Here is a 16,002-nt window from a genome sequence, read left to right as displayed (position 1 = left end):
CAAGGTCACACAAGAAGTTAGGTGGCAGAGCCAGGATTTGAATCCAAATCTTCTGACTCCAAAATCCAGTATCCTTTCTACTCAACCCAGCTGTCTGAGTCAGGCTTTGAAGGGAAGGAAATGAATGTGTTGACTTCTACAGCCCTCTAGGACTAAAAAGTACTTCCACATCTGGTGGGAGATGCAAGAAGAGGCAGTAACCAGGTACAATTGCTTAATGGTGGGAGGGAAATGGAAAAACCAGGGGCCAAACTATGGCAGAGAAAATACAGCAGACATCAGATATGATAGGAAACTAACTGATGTGTAAAAAAGTAAGAGGTGCCTGTTAACAGTTTTTGAGTAGTACATTTGGAAACAAGCAAAACAGCTCATCATCAGGTAGCTGGCCTCATTTAAAGCTTATTTCTAAGAAGAAAATCCATTTGACTCCTTCAAGCTGGTTCAGAAAATCTGCACCCAGGACATAAAGCAACATTTGAACCTGAGGGGCAAAGTATAAAAACAGTGAGTTACCCTCACTATATGCACAAAGAGATTCCCAAACCACAGTGCTTGCAACAAGAGCTGTAATCTGATTAAAAAGAAGGGGAAGACCCACATCTATAAGCACCTGTGGCTTATAGCTGGAACTTTCAGTTTTCTGGTTGATTCCACATATTTAAAGGGTGGAAGAGACCTTAGACAGAATCTAATTTAACCACTACATTTTTCTTTTTCCTTTCTTTCTTTTTTTTGGCTAGGCAATGGGGTGACTTGCCCACGGTCAGACATCTAATAAGAAGTCAAGTGTCTGAGGCCTGATTTGAACTCAAGTCCTCCTGACTCCAGGGCCGGTGATCTATCCACTGCACCACCTAGCTGCCCCTCAACCACTACATTTTTTTAAAAGAAACTGAAGCACAGAGCCATCAGATCATTTAAGTAAGGCAATAAGGTAAGAAAAGAAACAATGTATATGTTTGTGTATGAATATGTATATTTATACTCAAACATACCTGTAAAGGTAAAAAGCATAGATCTATGTTGCATGTGCAATTGTTTACATGTTGTCTCCCCATCTGAATGTGAGTTCCTTGAGGGTAGGGACCATTTTTGCCATTCTTTGTATCCATAACCCTTGGCACAGTACCTGGCACATAGTAACGAAGCCCTTAAGAAATGGTTGTTGACAGTCCCTCTCTGGAACTCAATCATTTCATTTGCAACATGAAGGACTTTAGCCAGATGACATCTAAAAGCTGCTTTTATTATTATTTAATACTACACTTATGAAACACTTGATTGAGGGACTAAAAAGGAGGGTTTGGGCTTTAATAATCCATGCTACCATTGCTCACCTTCCTGGCACAGCTAATTGGGGCACTGTTGTTTGTCCATCCCCACTTCTAAGTGGGGGGGGGGGGTGTTAGATTTTAAAAGTCTAGTAAAGTAGCTGGATGTTGTTGTTGTTGTTGTTTCTGCTATTCAGTCATTTTAAGTTGTGTCCAACTCTCTGTGACCCCATTTGGGGTTTTCTTGGTAAAAATACTGGAATGGTTTGCCACATCCTTCTCTAACTCATTTTACAGATAAAGAACTGAGGCAGACATAGTTAAGTGACCTGCCCAGGGTCACACAGCTAGTAAGTGTCTGAGGCAAGATATAAACTCAGATCCTCCTGAATAAGAACTCTCTGAGCTGCGGTGTCCTCTTCTATAAAATGAGTTGGTCAGATGATGTTCTCAAGTCTTTTTCAGCCATAAAGCCTAAGATCTATGGGGACCACAGCATTTTGGGAATGGCCAAGAAGAGAGAACTGGGTCTAAAAGCTGACCCCTGAAAAGAGTTCAAGAAGGGCAGGGCTGGTGAAAAGGGAGACAAGAAGAGTATTCTACTGCCCACACCCAGGAGAAAGGCAGAGAGCTGGTACTTGGCTTGAGTCCAAGACCAGTGCAGCTGGGTTCACTATTACCAGAGGGCCCGGAAGCAGGGGGGGGGGGGGGGGCCCCGGCAAGAGAAAAGAAGAGAGGAGAAAGCAGGGTCTGTCTCTCCAGTCAGACAGCAGACCCCCAGAAAACAAATGAACACTTGATTTTAAGTCCTAGTGAAGGAATTTTGGTTCCCTTGACTCCACTTAAGACCCAATGAGAGAAATGCTGGCCATAAAAACCACCTGAGCCCTCACACCTTAGTAATCACCAAACCTAGAACCTATTTCAGCCCCATGATCCCAGTCCTCCCCTAAAGTTCAGAGGTGATCATATACCACTTCATCTAGGTTTATAAACACACAAAACCACGTCAAACCCCCCCCACCCAAGATAAAAGAGGCTGAGGTCAAGATAACAACAGTTCACATTCCTACAATACTTGAATGGTTACAAAACACTGGCCTCACAACAACCCTGTGAATCTTGGCTCAGATGTTGACTACCTGTGTGGCAGATAATGAAGATGATAAGGGGGGTGGTGGTGGTAGTGATGATGATGAGGTTAAAGATGATTATAATAATAAAATAACATTTAGATACTTCCTACTATGTTCCAGGAACTGTGTTCCAGGTCATTTTTGTTTATTTTTTTTGTGGTTTTTTTGGGCAATTGGGGTTAAGTGACTTGCCCAGGGTCACACAGCTAGTGTCAAGTGTTTGGTCTGAGGCCGCATTGAACTCAGGTCCTCCTGACTTCAGGGTCGGTGCTCTATCCACTGTGCCACCTACCTGCCCCCTGAGGTCACTTTTGAACTCAGGTCCTCCTGACTTCAGGCCCAGGGCTCTACCTACCACTCCATCTAGCTGCTTGGGTAGTGCAAAGTATCACCTTTTTATGAATTGGGGGAATTAAGGCTCAGAGAGGCTAAGGGACTTAACCAAGATCACATAGCGATAAAGCAAGCTTTGCATGTTTCCTTGCTCATTAGACTGTGAGATACTTAAGGGTAAAGATTGTATGGAGTGTTCAGGGAGGACTAGGCCCTCCAGTGTAAGGGCTTGTTGAACCCTTTCCAAGGCTGCTCATATCCTATGGCATCCACCTAATTCTCACCTGTGGCTCCAAGAAGCTGTGGCATGTGCAGCAGCGGTCACACCCTAATAAAACCATCTCAGCAGGCAGACTAAACCAGATTTGGGGGTAACTGACAGGCCTCAAAATCCATTGGTGAGTTAGGGGATGTCTATCCCAAGCATGTGAAGACTTCCCCCAGTAGAATGGGTGGGTGAGAACAATTTGTTCCAAGGGCCACAAAGACGGCAGAAGCGCTTAATGCTTAGTCAGACATGGAAGATGCCGGGGTCATCCATGGCATCCCAGGCTATCACCAGCCATCCGGACTTTTGTCTTGCCACTGGGCTCCAATGACTCAGGAAGAGAAAGTGGAGCTGATTGTGCAACTCTAAGTCAAGACATCACCCCATGACGCCATTGATTCTCTTTGAAAAGGAAGGATGAACAAAACATCCCTAGAGCTTAGCACAGGGCCTAACACGTAATGAGTGCTTAGAAGGGAGAAATTAGCATTTATAGAGTACCTACTATGTGACAAGAATGGTGTTAAACACTTTTTACAAATATTTTCTCATGTTATCCTCACAACAACCCTATGAGGCAGGTGCTATTATTATCACCATTTTACAGTTGAGGAAACTGTGACAAACAGAGGTGAAGTGATTTCCCCAGGGTCACACAGAGTCTGAGGCTGGATTAGAATTCAGGTCTTCCTGATTCCAGGCCCTCTATCCACTGCAACACCTCTATAGCCTCTAATAAATAATAACGTCAACCAATATTTACTAACTTCATTGACTACAGGAGTCCATCTTGTAGCTCTGTTTGGAATTATCTTTTAGCTCTTTTCTTTAATATCCCATTTCCTCTGGTCTAATGCTTTTTAGCATGAACTGGTTCAGAAAGACAAAATTCCACATACAATCCACATCAGTTTTTAAATTAAGCCACTACTAACTACTCAGGAATCTCACAAGGACTTCACTAAAGTCTAAACTTCTATAGTATCTACAGGGGAAAAAAGCTTTAATGAATAAATTAGTAGTAATTAATAATTGGTAGTAAGAAGGTTTGGGGAAATAGAAGAATAAAGATGCTTAGCCTACTTTAAAAATATATTATTTGTCAGGATTCTTTTATTAATTCCCTAATTTGTGTAATGCACTCTGGGCATGGACAAAAATGAAATAGGATCTTGCCCTCATAAGCCTTATATTTTATGGAGGATAAGACATGTAAACAGGTAAGTAAATACAAGGCCATTTGAAAGGCAACAGCTCTACCAAAAGAGGTATTATAGAGAGAAGGCTTCATTTATGGAGGAGCTAATAACCTGAGTAGAGCCTTGAAGGAAGGTAAGAATTTGTAGAATCACAGAGTACATTCCAGGCATGTCCTATTCGAATTCATAGAGGTAAGAAGTGGGATAATTAGTACAGGGAACAAATGGTAATTAATTTTGACTACATAAAGGAACTCTGGAAATAAGGCTGGAAAACTTAGGCCAGATTATGAAGGTTCTTAAATGCCAGTTTGGATAGTTAACAGTTTATCAAAGAGGCAAGAAGGGGATGTTTATGGTATCTCTAAGAGTGGGGAGGACAGATAGTGGGATCTGTGCCTTAGGAAGATTACTTTGACAGCTATAAGGTGGGCATATTGTACAGGGAAAAACCTGGAAATAGGGATGTCAATTAAAATCCTATTACAAAACAGTTCACGGGACAGGTAATGAGGGCCTTAGCTCTGGTACTAGCTGGGTGAGTGGAACTAACAGGAGAGATCTGAAGGTGATATTACTACTCACACTTTGTAATCTACTACAAATGAGAAGGAAGAGCAAAAAGTCAAAGATGATTCCAGAGTTACAAACCTGGATGACTGGAAGGATGGGTGCAACCAACAACAGAAATCATTGTCAGTTTGGAGGAGAGATAGATTTAAGGGGAGATTTTATGACCACTCAGCTTAGCCCTGAGCAGGCTCACTATTATCTGAACCCATGTTTATCATATGACTCCATTCCCTACACAAATTCTCCACTCCAAACAAATTAGTTTCCTTACTATGTACCCAACTTATGCCCACATCTATACATTAAACTATTCTCCCCTGTCCTTCAGAAGCTTTTTCTACCATCATTCTCTGCCTATTTAGAATCTATATGTCCCTTCCAGACTGAGCATGCATTTAGTGTGCTCCTATGAATGATTTGTTGCTTAACTCTGGCTTGTTAATAACCTCATCACTTTACAGAGAACACAAACCCAGAAAGGTTAAGAGTCCTGGCCAAGTTCTCACAAGTAAATAGCAGGGCCAGGATTCAGACTTCCATATTCAGAGAGAGACTCCAATTTCAGTGCCGGAACACCACACTACTTTCTAATCCAAATCCATCATTTTACAAAACAGGAGGTGAAGTGATTTTCCCAAGTCAAACTGTTACTGCTCAGGGTCATTTCTTTTTCCCTGGATAGACACAGAGCTAATAAATCACTGTATCAGCAAGGGAAAGGTACAGCTTTGCATTATGGCTTACTATCTCACCACTTCTTGGCTCTGTTTCCTGCCTGGACCTTCAGATTCCTCCCCTTGGACCAAGAACTTAGTGTTGTCTAAGAACACCAACTCTTCTTTCCAAGAGGCATATTCCAGGCACTCCTCCGCTGTTCTAGGCACTCCTCCATAACTCTGCTTCCAGCTTGGCCTAGGCATTGCCTGATGTTTTATTGCTACTTCTAGCTCCTGTCCCCTCTAGGAAAAGTACCCATCTCTTCCAGACCCTCTGGCACCAAATCCAATGCTCTTCTGAAGATATCATACTCTGCTCAGATTCAGTTTCTATTACTTCAAAGTAACTGATCTCCTTTATTTGGCATTTAAAGCCCTTCATAGCCTGATTCTAATCTACCTCTGTCTTCTCTAGACTTAACTATATTTCCCTTCATACACTCTGTACCTGCCTTCTTGTTGTTCCTTAAACACGACAATCCATCTCCAGTTGACAGGCTTTTACACAGGCTGTGCCCTGTGCCTGAAATACTCTTCTTTCTCCTCCCATTCACCGCTTAGACTCCAGTTTCCTTAAAAGGCTCCCATATAAGCTCCTTGAAGGCAGAGACTGTCTTCTGCCTCTTTGGCCAAAGCTTAGCACAATGCCGAGTACTCACATAGTAGGCACTTAATAAATGTTGACTGACTGAAATATGAATTCTTTTTTGTAACTTTCTCATTCACTAATTCAGACATGTCTCAAATCTTTCCCCACATTAGGATTAACTTTCCTAAAGTATTGCTTTTATTACCTCACTTGGTATGGAACGGTGCAAATAACAACAGACCCACAAGCCTCTGCTGCTGCCCAGGTAATGGAACCCCGAAGTCCCTTCCAACTCTCTGTCTATGACCCTGTGACTAGGAAGAAAGTAATCTCTCATCTCTGAACCTATTTCCTCATTGGCAAATGTGGGCGACAATACCTGAATTACCTGTCTCATAGGATTTCTGTGCTGAAAAATCCTATGGAAACGTTAAAGAAGTATATAAATAAGGAGTATTATTACCTAAAACTTTCAATGATTCTCTTTGGTCTATAGGATTAAGCACAGCATTTGTGGCTCTCCCCAGTTTCGATCTAATACACCTCACCAATTTTATCTCCTGAAACTCTACTACAAAACCATACTCCAATAAGAACAGTCTATTCATAGCTCCTGAAAAACGACTGGCACATTTCTATTTCTAGGCAAGTGCTCACACTATTCCATTTAATTTGACTGCCTTCCATCCTTTTCTTCACCATTCCACTCTTAATCAGCTCACGTGCCATCTGCTCCAGGAAGTCTTCCATGACCATCTCTCTTCACAATGATCCCTCCCTTTCCCAAATTCCTATAGCACACTTCTGGGATACATACACTGGAATATCCTACATGTCACAGCACAAAGAGACTGGACATGGGGTCAGAAAACCTGGATCAAAATGCTTCTTCTGACATTATCTGTGTGGCTTTGGACAAGTTACTTAATTTCCCTTGGCCTCAATTTCCTCACCTGTAAATTGAGAAAAGGGACAGGATAAACTATAAGGTCTCTTTCAATGCTACAGCTATAAGCCTTTATATCCTCAGTGTTTAGCACGACGCCAAGCATATGGTAGGCACTTAATAAATGGTTACTGACTAATTCTCTTATTCATTATCATATTATGTGCTTATGTCTTTGCGTCCCACAAAGATTACAAGCTACTTGAGGGCATGTGCTACACCTGCTTCTCGTCTCATAAAGGCAACATTAAATAGCCAATGCACACCATCAGGTGTAGGACCATGGGTCCAATCCTGGCTCTGATACTTACTAGTTTGAGCAAGTCCTTTTAACTTATAAACTTATAAATCATTTATAAAAAGGAGGATAGTTCCATTCAATGTAAAAAAGGTAAGAAACATTTATCAGGCACCATGCTGAATGTTTCAGAGAGTTGTTATTCAAAGAGTTCTTTGTAAAACATAATGTGCTATATAAACATTAGGTTTTAATAGTCATTATTATGTATATCCTACAGATTAAAAAAAAAACAACTATACATCGCACACAACAGAAAACTCGATAAAAATTTACTTCTCGACTATGCTCCCTGCATTGTAGGGTAGCTAGGAGCAAAGCACTCTGTAAATGTGAAGTGTTAACATACAGGTAAATGATAATATGGAGGCACAGGCTAGGAATGCCAGGTTAGTGCAGGTCTTTCACAGAGGGGTCAAGTAGGAAGCAGGACAGGACAAAACGAGAACAACTAAACATATACATTTCCAAATCGGTGGTCAGCTGGAAAGAGGACGGAAGAAAACAAGACTGTTCTAATGCAGACCAAGATATTTCATCATCTTGTCCCCCTCCGCCCAACCTCCTCCCACACAGCACTATATTAGAGATGTCATAGCTTAAAAGAACTTTCAGATAGTGAGGTCTAACAGCAACAGAAGGATTTATAAAACTAGTCAATGACTTGCATATGCTTTAATTAAATTTGATTATCAAGCGCTAAGTAAGGAATTACAGATGATCACAATCGTCATTAATCCTCCAGTCTCATTTAAGTAAATCTTTCCAAAGTCCACTCCCTTTTCACAGCCTTTTCCTTCCATTCACAGTATATGTATCTTGCAACACAATTTTTTTTGTAAGCTGTCTCCTCTACTAAAATAAGCTCTCCTTTTGGGTAGGAGCTGTGTTTTCAACTCTTGGTATACCTAGCACTCATCACAGTGTCTAAGACGTAAGTAAACACTTACTTAATGTTTTTTTTTTGTTTTTTTGGTGAGGGCAATTGGAGTTAAGTGACTTGTCCAGAGTCACACAGCTAGTGAGTGTTATATGTCTGAGGCCGAATTTGAACTGAAGTCCTCCTGACTCCAGGGCCGGTGCTCTATCCACTGCTCGACCTACCTGCCCCTACTCAATGTTCTTTGATTGACCCACAACTCCTCCTCCTCGCTACAAAAAATTTTTTTCTATGAGTTGCTTGAAGTGAAATAACTAAAAGATAAGCAGTTCAAAGTATAAAAGAAGTAGTACTGGGGTATCAACTCATCCAAATTCACATTTTACAAAGGAGGATATAATACTGAGGGGAAAGTAAAGTGAAGTAACTTACCCAAGGTCACAAAGCAACTGAGAGAAAGGTCAGAATCAAGGGAGGATTCGAATGCATATCCTCTGATCTCAAATTCTCTCCTCTTTCCACAATAGCATGGTTCCTCAACAATCAGGGCCGAAAATTTTTTCAGCTGGCAAATACCCTGATTTCCAAAAGGAAATTCTACAACCTATAACCTGGTGAGCTTAACATTTCTTTCAGGGAAAATTCTAGAATGGGTTATTAAATGGCTGGACTGTGAACATTCAGAAAGGGAAGGCATCATCACCAGGCACAAGCATTCATAGAATGGGAACATATCATGAAAGGAAACATAGTATAAACTGACTTAGAGAATCAGAGTCCTGCCTTTTGTCACACTGGCTATGTGGCCCTGAGGCAAGTCACAACCTCTCAGTAGCCCAAAAAACACTTTAAGACTACAAAGTTACACAGAAACCGGCTATCTGCAATAGTTACAAACATCAATGAAATCACGGATCAAAAAAAATATCGTGCCAAAGCAATCTCAGTTCACTTCCTGATGGAGTTACTACACTGATAAATGCTATAGTCATACTATTCATGCTACAGCTAGATTTCAACAAGGCTTATGATAAAGTGTCTGGTGACATCCTTCGGGGAAAAGGTGACAGGTTGTGAATTAGATGGCATTTGAGAGTTCAAATCTGATTAATTGTCCAGAACTAGAGAGCATAGAATAGTGAATTGAAGTCAAGAGTGGTAAATATTTGAAAGAAGAGAATGATTGAGCTATTATATAATTTAAGGAAAATGAAAACAAAAAAATTGAATTTAGTGAAGGGTGGGATTGTCATTAACCTAAGAAAAGAGGGAGAGCAGAGAAGATACTATAATGCTTATAAGGCAATGGATGATGAATCAAAAGGGAGACATCAGGCGAGGCCCACTTATTCAAGAGAGGGGGATAGGTAGTAGGTAGCAAGCACAGTCATCAGAAAAGAAAAAACAGAATGGGGGAAAATATATAGATTTAAAAATAGAGAGGAGAAAGTTCATTAAAGGGAAATCTGATGATGCTGAAGGGACATGAAGAAAGATTAAAATGACAGGTGGAAGAGTTAGTTTTAGAACAAAGTTTTAAAAGCTACCTCTTCTTCTAGGGGTGAAGGGACAGATACAAAACATATAGACACTAATAATAAGTAACAATAAAGATGAACATGCCAAATGATTTAGATCCATATAGTGAAAAAAGTCACCTGCTGAGGAGAGTGAGAGCTCAAGGCTGAGATATATATAAGTTTAAGAATTAACTGACCAATCCACAAAAACTCAAACAAATCTACCATCCTCTGTATTTCTGCTATTTGTCTTACAAAATCTGGCTCCTTGAGTGCTAACTTAACTTTTTCCTCCTGAATATATTTCCTGGATATTTGTGACAGTATCTCTTAGATCTTAGTAAGAATTTCAAGGTTGAAGGAAAATAAACATTAAAAGAAAATCCTATCACAGAATTTCAGGTCTAGTCCAACCTATCCCTGAGCAGTAATCCCCTATACAGTACCATCAAACAAAAGCAATCCATGCTTCCCTTGCCTAAAAGACCACCCAACTCAAAGGACTCACTAATACCCCAATGCAGCCCATTCCACTTTTGGACATTCCTAATTGTCAGTAAGTTTCTTCCTTACATTGAGCCTAAGTCTCTCTGTCTCTTCCACGCACTGGTGACAAACAAAACACGCATAATAATGATGGTCATGTCAAATGACAGAAGAAAAAGGAAATTTGAGGTGCTAGACTCCAAACTAGAGCATCTCACAAATACTAAAATGGACTAAATGTACTAAAAAGTACTAAACATTTTTTCAATCAATCAACAAACATTATCAAGTTCATCTGCTGTATGACAGATACTGCGCTAGGCAGGAAAAAATTAACCCATCAATCACTGCCCTTAAGAAGTTCAGAGGAGAAAACATATACTTATAGAAATACTGACCAAATTAAAAAAAAAAAGGAAATTAGGGGATGGAAGGAACAGTTGGGGAGAATCAAGAAAGGCTTCATGTAAGAGGTAGTGAACTGAATCTTGATGTAAGTATGGGATTCTAAAATGCACAAGAAAAGAATGAATTTCAAGCATGGTGGCAGCAACTACAAAGGGTTGAAGATGAAAGATTTGCAGTTGTATAGGAAACAACATTTAAGGAATAGCAAGGAGGCCCAGTTTGGCTAGTCCATAGAATGTTGGCAAGAGAATGAGGAAGAGGGGGGAAAATGCTTATTAACTGAAAAAAAAAATTTTTTTAATAAGAAAAGTGGAGGTGAGAGGTGATGAGGTCTTGAACTAGGGTGGTGACCAACAGGGGGAGAAAAAAGGACAGATATCAGAAACAGCAAGATGAGGCAACTTATTGGATATATGAAGGGAGAATGAGGATAACTCTAAAGTGTCATCCTAGAAGATCATACCTTAAGAGGATTACAAATGACCTCAAAAAAAATAGGAAAGTTCAGTAGTTGAGGGAAAGGATGAGTTCTATGTTGGGCATACAAAATTTGAGATGGCTCAGAAATAAATAAGTGAAAGGAAAGAAAAAAATGGGAGAGTACTACGGGAGAAGTGCTCACGGCAAAATGCCATCTGTTTTCTCAATCAAATATGAGACAAGGTTAAATGCTTAGTGTGGGTCTGGTACTAACTACAGATATAAAGAAAAAAATTAAATAGCCCCTGCTCTCAAAGAGCTTACATTTTATAGTTTAATTTATTTTTATTATATTACTTATACATAGAATGTAACCATGGTATGTATAGAAAGGAGAATGAGCTTCAATTTTTTTTTATGGAACCAATGTCATTATTTTATAGCCATATTGTGTTTGTATATGTGTATATGTGTATACATAGAAGCAAGCAAGTTATACATATATCATATATATATTATCTTTTCACACTGACAAAAGGAGGCAAAGCTATGAAGACTAACTCCTCAAAATGGGTCTGTCTGATGCTGGTACTCAGAGACTGGAGCACATTCCTATTAACCCTGATCACAAGAGGCTGAATTTCTTCCTTCCAAGGTGGATTTATTTTTTTTTACATCGGCCAACTTAGAGCCAAGTCTGATGAATATGGTGGGGAATCTAGCTAAGGAATGCTATTTTTGGATTAAAAATAAAGGTAGTATAAGTAGAAAGCAATTACAATGATTTATTTTCTTTCTTTCTAATGTTTTCCCAGTGCCTTTTGTAAAAGTGATTTTCCTGTTTGGCTCTGAAGTAATTTCTCCCAAAAGGAGACATATTCTGGCCAATTTCATCAGCAGTGGAATAAGGGTATGGACTTCCAAGTTAATTACTCTGAAGGGGAACAAACTTTATTTGAATCTATGAGTTCTGGTGTATTTGTAGAAAATCTCAGATGCATTACTTTAGATCAGGGCAGAGGTTCTTAACCTGGAATCCATGAATAGATATCAGGGAATCCCTGAACTGGGACCAGAAAAAAATTATATTTTCTCCAACCTCTAACTGAAAGTTAATGTTTTCTTCAATTATAAATAAATTAAAAAAAAAAAAAAAACATTATTCTGTGAAGGGGTCCATAAGCTACCAAGGGGCTTCATGACTACAAAAAGGTTAAGAACTTTTACTTCAGTCACACCTAAAGTATTTGTAAAGAAATTCCCAAGGACACAAACACTTATTAGGGCAAGGAGTAGCTGTTCCAATCCAGTTTGGCCATATGGTAAACAACCTTCTTGGGGAGAGAAATGTTTGAGGGAACGTAAGGATAGATGAAGTGAATTTATTTCCTTAAAAAGAAGAAAATAACCTTAGCTAGCCATGTGAAAGTTTACATAAGGAGGACTAAATTGCACTCTGTACCACATGAGGCCTATTTTAAAGAAAGTTTAGGGGTCATGTTGGTGGTTCACAATTGCACTGTGCCAAAGGTTGTCATCTGGGGATTGCTAGAACAAGGGGATTTCTACATGGCATTTTCTTTCAAGAAGTTCAAGAGTACAGGATATGTAGGGGCTCTTATCTTTACCACACGGCCAGGAGGCAGGGAGAAGACAATAAGCAGGTATCATCATTACTGCTACCCTCTGTAAACTACAGCAAATAATTAACTGTTGAGTGGTTTATGATATGACTGGTACAAGTCAACGAACCTAGAGCCAAGAGGCAGAAAATAAATTATTCATACTTAGGCCTCTGACCTGGAATCCTAACAAATTATTATTTTCTCCCAGAAGAAAGAGAAAGTAAGGGCTTGAGGCCAGTGATATTTTTTTTAATTTTTCATGCTGTTTCTTTCTCCTGTAATTAGCATGTCAATATCACCGTGAGGGGAGGGAAGCACAAGTCATAAGTAACTTTGCTGTCAATGGATAAAAGTTCCTATAGATTCACAGGAACATAAGTGCCTGAAGGAGTCCCAGAGGTATTCTAGTGCTATCTGTACATGAAACACAAGTCACCTCTACAGCTGGTGAGATGGCCCAGTGGATGGAACTCTAGACCTAGAATCTGTAAGACCTGAGTTCAAATTTGACCTCAGACACTTACTAGCTTTATGACCCCGGGCAAGTTACTTAACCTGTTTGCCTAATTTCCTCATCTCTATGGAGAAATGAGAAAATATCTGTAAAGCGCTTACAGTGCCTGACAGAAAGGAGATACTTAATAAATGTTTTGTTTTTTTTAATCTGGTCTCTATTTGAATAACACTAATGAGGAACACATTACCCTTCTAGGGGCACCTGTGCTTTAAGTATCAGGAAGCCTTCCAATTTACTGGTATAAACATAACCACTTAACTGGACCTTAGTTTTCTCCTGAAAAATGAGGAGAGTTTTGTTAAAATCCCCTTAGGCTTTAAATCCCAGGATCCTAAGATCACTTTAGTTCTTATGATCTGAGTCAGGAATTCACATCTCTTCCACCTCCTAACCTCAGGAATGCCAAGTGGCCCAAGAGGCAAGTCTTTCAGTTGCACAGGAGATGTGCCATCGGCATCCCTTCCTCCTCTTCCCTCTACTTTCTCCCCTTTTGCTCACTTTTCAATCCCTTTCAATCTAGCTTCCAATCTCTGGAAGTACTCTCTCCAAAGCTACCAATGATCTCTTAGCTGACAAGGCCAAAGTCATCTTTTCTGACCTTTCAACAGCACTTGATATTGCTGACTACCTTCTCCTCTCTGAGTTTTGTTGTCATTGCTCTATTGGTTTTCTTCCTACATACATGCAGAGCCCTTCTCAGGATCCTTTGCTGGACCATTTTTATCCCTTCTGCTACAAAGAACCCAAAGACTCTGTCCCAGGTCCTCCTCTTCCCCTTTCTCTCTATAACTTCTCCTTCTTTGTGTTCCCAGAGCTCAAACACAGTGCCTGGTTCATAATAAGCATTTAATAAAGGCTTCGTAAGGGACTGATGGTTATGTTACCAGCATTTATGGATTTCATCATGATCTATACATAGATGATTCCCAGATCCAGGCATCCATGCCTACTCTCTCTTCTGAAGTCCAGTTGTACCTTACCCAACTGCCTAATGGCTACCTCCCAGTGGCTGTCCCATTTTGGTTCAGTCGTTTTTCAAGTGTCCAATTTTTTGTGATTCCATTTGGGTTTTTCCTAGCAAAGATACTGGAATGGTTTGCCATCTCCTTCTCCAGCTCATTTTACAGATGAAGAAACTGAGGTAAACAGGGTTAACTGATTTTCCCAGGGTCACACAGCTAGTAAGTGTCTGAGACTGGATTTGAACTCTGGAAGATGAATCTTCCTGACTCTGGGCACAGTGCTCTATCCACTACACCATCTAGCTGCCATAAGCATCTCAAATTCAACATCCAAAACAACTCATTTGTATTATCTCCTACCCCTCCTCTGTTCCTTACTTCCCCATGTCTTTCCACATCTGTCCCCTTCTCTCCACTCGGACAGCCACCAATCTCATTCAAGCCCTTATCACCTCTCACTTATCATAGTGCCTGGTAAATAATAAGTACTTAATAAACGTTTAATCTCTCTCTGTCACCTGTGAACTATTGAGCTAGTCTCCTACCTCCTATTGAGGTCTCCCTACCTCAATTCTCCCCTCACTCAAATACATTCTCCAAACAAGTGGCCAAAGTGATTTTCCTTTCATTCTTATCCTCCAGAATTTGAGAGACTCCCAACTGCCTCTATGCCTCTTCTGACTGGCATTTAAAGCCCTTCATAATCTGGTCATTTCCTATTCCTTCTCTTCATCCATTCTATGTTCCTGCCAAACTGACCCTTCTGCTGTTCACCATACAAAAAAAATACACTCCCCTCCTCATGTCTGCCTACTAGAATCTCTGCTTTCCCTTATAAGCTAAGCTCAAATGCCACGACCTAAAGCCAGCCCTCTCTCCAAAATTAACATGTATTTTACTTTGTATATATTTTGTTTTTACTTATATGTACTTGTTTCCTCCAATTTAAATTATACAAATTATATAATATGATATAATTATATAAATTATATTATTATATTATGTACTGTATTAATTATATACAAATTTAATTTAAATAAATTCTTTGAGATCGGGGACTATTCCATTGATATCTTTGTATGCATAGCACCTGGCACATCAGATATGCTTAATAAATCCCATGGGGAGCTCTCTTGCAGGAAATTCTAGCAGTTTTTGAAGTACTATGGATTTGCACTTAAAATCCAATCAAACAATACACATATATTAATCAAGCAATGGGAATAGGAAAAGATAGTCTCTGCCCTCAAAGAGCTTATAATCCATTGGGGAAGAGATAATGCAAGCAAATATACAGAAAGGAAGTTATATACAGGATAAAATAGGAAATAATTAACAGAGGGAAGGCACTAGACTTAAGGGAGTTGGGTGAAGGCTTCCTGTAGTAGCCAGAATTTTAGCTGGGCCTTAACCGAAATCCAGGGAGGTCAGTAGTCTTAGTGGAGGAGGTAGACTGTTACAGACATGAGAGACAGCCAAAGAAAATATCCAGAGCTGATAGATGGGAGTGTCTGCTTGGTGAAAAAGCCAGGAGACCAGTGTCACTAGATTAAAGAGTACCTGTTTAGAAGTAAGGTATAAGAAGACTGAAAAGGGAGGAGGGCGCTTAGATCATAAAGGGCGTTGAATGCCCAAAAGAGAAATTTTGTATTTGATCCTAGAGGTAACAGGAAGTCACTGGAGCAGCAACACTGTAAAAGGTACATTGAACCATGGACACTGGTCACTAAAAACCCAGCTACTGGTAGGCATCACCACCTGGATTCCAGAAAATATTTTCCTTTATACCACATGACTTCTAAAAAGATATTTCCTTAAGTGAATCTCCTACAGAGATGCAGCCTTCTGTTAT

The 16,002-nt window shown here is 39.9% G+C and overlaps 1 protein-coding gene and 1 long non-coding RNA gene across 4 annotated transcripts in view; one reads left to right on the top strand and one right to left on the bottom strand.

Moving 5' to 3' along the window:
• Positions 1–16,002, bottom strand: part of ITPK1 (inositol-tetrakisphosphate 1-kinase) — a 307,786-nt gene that overhangs the window by 177,722 nt on the left and 114,062 nt on the right. The window lies entirely within an intron of this gene.
• LOC114048948 lies at positions 857–11,789 on the top strand. Its single transcript, XR_003569822.1, has 5 exons — positions 857–937; positions 6,262–6,353; positions 8,214–8,266; positions 8,740–8,826; positions 11,585–11,789. It is a non-coding gene; the product is annotated as an uncharacterized LOC114048948 (long non-coding RNA).

The sequence above is a fragment of the Vombatus ursinus genome, unplaced genomic scaffold (assembly GCF_900497805.2).
Source record: "Vombatus ursinus unplaced genomic scaffold, bare-nosed wombat genome assembly UNPS02014794.1, whole genome shotgun sequence".
NCBI classification, from domain to species: domain Eukaryota; kingdom Metazoa; phylum Chordata; class Mammalia; order Diprotodontia; family Vombatidae; genus Vombatus; species Vombatus ursinus.
This window is presented reverse-complemented; position numbering and strand designations above follow the sequence as displayed.